The sequence below is a fragment of the Nerophis ophidion genome, linkage group LG25 (assembly GCF_033978795.1).
Source record: "Nerophis ophidion isolate RoL-2023_Sa linkage group LG25, RoL_Noph_v1.0, whole genome shotgun sequence".
NCBI classification, from domain to species: domain Eukaryota; kingdom Metazoa; phylum Chordata; class Actinopteri; order Syngnathiformes; family Syngnathidae; genus Nerophis; species Nerophis ophidion.
Genome location: NC_084635.1, coordinates 6,773,197 through 6,777,401, shown reverse-complemented (window position 1 = coordinate 6,777,401; position 4,205 = coordinate 6,773,197).

Below are 4,205 nucleotides of genomic sequence, written 5' to 3'. Positions count from 1 at the left end.
TCCAGGACAGCTCGAAGGGGAACGGGTATGATGCCTGCAGATTTTGTAAATCAGACGTCTCCATCGGACACGGTGGTCGAACAGATATGCTCATGCATGAACAAATTATTTATACATATATATATATATGAATAATATAATCTCCTACTTCTGCCACGGTTGCTCCTCCCCCTCCCCTTTTATGCTGCAGCAAAAGATGGAGGGATAGAGAGAAGGTGTGTTGTGTACGCACCTGACTCTGATGGCTGCAGTGTCGCTCCAGGTGTGCCCCGCCCCTTCTGTTCTGCTGCATGCTTCGCCTCCTGGCCGCCATCTTGGTCAGGACCGCTGTTTGTCCTCGCCCGTCTGTCGGCTCGTCGGCGCCGTCCCTCCACAGTCGCAGTTATTGAGTTTTGTGTTTTGTCCATCATCATGCCATAGTGCTAGTTTTTGTTTTCATTGCCAAAAACCATTCTGCGCGCCTTTTGTTTGCCTTTTTTTTAGTAGTTATAGTGTTAAAAATAAAGGATGAACTTACATTCACGTCTTGCTCGTGCCAACTTTCCTTTGCATTCTGGAAAAACCAACCCCAAAGTCCACGCTTAGACAGATTTTTAAGAAAATGAAAGGGTTTTAAGTCCGAAAAATACGATACTCACGCAATTTTTTACACAAATGTAAATGTTAATGGCAGCGATATGTCCACACCACTCACTGTACCTTGCCGTTTTAAGATAAAAACACATATAAATAAATATAATAATATATTTTGTGTTAGCATTTAGGATAGCTAGCGATTGACACATTAGTTGTCACCTTGTTTACCATGAATTGATTAACGTGGACCCCGACTTAAACAAGTTGAAAAACTTATTGGGGTGTTACCATTTAGTGGTCAATAGTACGGAATATGTACTGTACTGTGCAATCTACTAATAAAAGTTTCAATCAATCAATCAATCAAACCTGGCGATTAGCTGCACTAGTTGTCACCTCGTACTATATCGTATTATTTTAATCTTGTTATTGCAGATTTAGCGACCAACTGTAGGTACTTACAGTGGTTTTCTCAAGCCCATGTGGTGATATCCTTTACACGCTGGTGTGGCTTTTTGATTCAGTACTGCCTGGTACCTTTAGGACCCGTTCCAATTCAAACAATTGCATACAGATAAAGGGGTTTCCACTGCATTTTATCACCAGTTGTGGGGTCCTACATTGATGACTGTCATGTTCTGCTGCCGCCTGTCTGCTTTTCGGGCTACGGGACGGAGCCACTTTCGCGCACACCTGATATCCATTTCCTCGTCAATATTTAAGCTCTCTAATCCATTCACTCGGCGCCAGTTAACTCCCGAGGCTTTACCCTTCCGGTTGTCTTCATCTCCTCTGCTTTGGCTCCGCTCACGCTCCCTTTTCCCTTGGCATTGCCTTGTAGTGTTTTGGATTTTTCTCACTCCTTTTGGAGTGCGCTTTTTGGTATTATTTTTTTAGTCTTTCTTCCTTGCGTTGGGGGTCCTACTCCCGCTAAGGTCGATCGTGACAAAGACCCCTGCTTGAAGGCATAATCATTAATCGAGAGACAGCTCTCATCTCAAAGCACTTTTAAGTTGACGCACTCTCAAGTTGAGGCACCACTGAGTCTCTTCCACTTGAATATCACAAGAATCCATAAAAAATACCTTATTCTCTTTTCCTACTTTGTGTGCATATTTTCCATTTTTTCAAACACCTGTTCAAGCACCTCCACTGATTTTAAAATATAGGATTTTTCCAGACGTAAAAATCCTTTAATTTTCTCAAAAATCAACCGTGCGCCTTATAACCCGGTGCGCCTAATGTACGGAATAATTCTGGTTGTGCTCAAAGCAATTTTTTGGGGGCACACGGTGTAGTGATAAGTGTGACCAGTAGATGGCAGTCACACATAAGAGATATGTGTAGACTGCAAGATGACGCCAGTAAACAACACCAAAAACTTGAAATGTTCTATTGAAAATAAAGAACATTATACACGGCATTCAAAAATCTCTCAAGATTTTTTAGTACGACTTTGAAGCCGCACCGATTGATGGATTGTCGGCCCATTACAGCTACCGTAGTCAGAGATATAGGTATTACTATGGTGCGTGCAAAATGTCGCAAATTTAGCGTTTTGTTTCACAGTATTATGCAAAACCAGCTTTTTTTTACCTTCTGGTGCCTGCTGATGTGTATTTGAGATCTTCATAAGTCCTGAAAATTTGCGCACGTTCGCCACTGTAGTCCGTGCCGATGCCGTAGTCGATAAGCTTCTTCTTGTTCAGGATTTTCTTGTTATGGGACATTCACACTCTTCTTTTGCCATTTGTAATATAAAAGAGTGGAAAGTTCTAACGTATATCTCACTATAGAAGCGCTAAAAACTACCAGTGGGTTTACATAATTTACCCACGGGACTTTAGTTATTAGGGAGTTCTGGTTGGAAGGTTTTTCACGGGACACATTTCCGGCTTTGTTTTTGCATGAGTGAGCCATGGATGATTAGATTTGATTTGATTTTTTATCAAGGATCCCCATTAGCTGGTTGCCACAACAACACACTAGTCTTCCTGGGGGTCCACAAACTCAATACAATTCCAAGTAAAAGCATATAATTATTGCTACACAATACAGAAAAAAAATAAAAGCATTAATAAGAAAACAAGCAAACAATTTACAGTCATGGAATAATAATTACCATATGTGGAGAGGCGGAGCCGACGGTCCGACAGGGCGGCAGGGCACGCTGGAGCCCGGCCCAAGATGGCGGAGAGGAGGCGGAGATGGCGAGCGAGCGGCGAGGCGGGGCGTGCCGGGAGCGACGCTACAAGCGAGATCAGGTGCGTGGATCGCGCACCTGGATACAATTGATTAATCCTCTCGCACTGTTAAAAAGGGCGGCAGCTGTGAACGTATGGGAGAGAGGCGCAGAGACTGGAAGGAGCCAACGTGAGAGCCTGAGACGGACGAAGAGCGAGCGAGCGGGCAAAGAAGTGGAGCTGAAAAGCTGTACGGAGGAGTCTTATTTGGAAAGATAAAGAAGTCTACACCTGCTAAAAAGGCATGTCCTTCCTTGGTGGTCCCTGGAACCCGCAAGACGACGGCTTGGGACCGTCACACCATATAAATAAAACTACACAATACAAAACCAAACAAAAAAATCATCAATAAGCAAACTAATTTACAGACTCAGATAAAATATGACTTTCCTTTTAAAAAAAAAACTGTTTACTTTCAATGCCGGTGAGAATTCGAGGCAGGTAATTCCAGAGCGATACAGATCTCTGAATAAAAGATTTCCGCAAAGTATTCTTCCTGGGAGGAGGGAGTGCAAAATTAGAAGTGCGTCTTTTTATGAAAAAAGACCTGAATAGTGCGCCATAAAATCCGGTGCGTCCAATGGTCCGAAAAATATGGTACGCATTTTCAGTGCCAGTATGGGTTGTCAACGCCATGAGAGCCCGGATCAGGTTCACAATACAGGTTTTATTTTTCAATAAATTGACTCTTTGTGCTTTACAGCAATTGTCTATTGTGATTGTCTCTCTCTTGCTCTTGCTCCAGCTCCACCACCGCTCTCCTCCCCGGCCACTGCCTGTTAACAGAGGGATAGGTGATGAGATAACCAGGCCTGGGCGGGCCATCTACGCAACTGTCATTGATCTCGAAGCCGGTCCTGGCACACCCCGCTTTGCTGCAGGTTCGCAGGCCACCCCCCCCTCCACACCATGAAAAAATGTTTGTCAGAAAAACAAATCATGCGAAAAGTGGGGTGTATGATGACGCCCACAGGAAAAAGTCATTGGTATTTTCTATTTGACACTTTTTCCACTGTTACATAATTGCATGCAGCATACCAATCCCACATGTACACTACAACAATAATGTGGTGATTTTTCTGCATAACAATGGTTTGTTTTCGCCTGAAAAAAAAAGGGAAGAGAGGAGTTTGTACAGCTCAGAATGGTAGGGACACTGTTCCTGAGCATGGAGGAATCAATTATTTGAGGTGGTTCCAGAATCTCATTAAGATTGCAGCTGGAGGCTTGGATGCGATCCAACCTGGGCTACACCCAGAACGCACACGGGGGAGTATGTAGCTTGGTACTTGTGGGAATGCCTCTGGGAGGTACCTGGAGTACATTGCACGGTGGAGGTTTGAAATGCACAAATCCCTGCCAGCATGAGCGGACCACACATAAGCC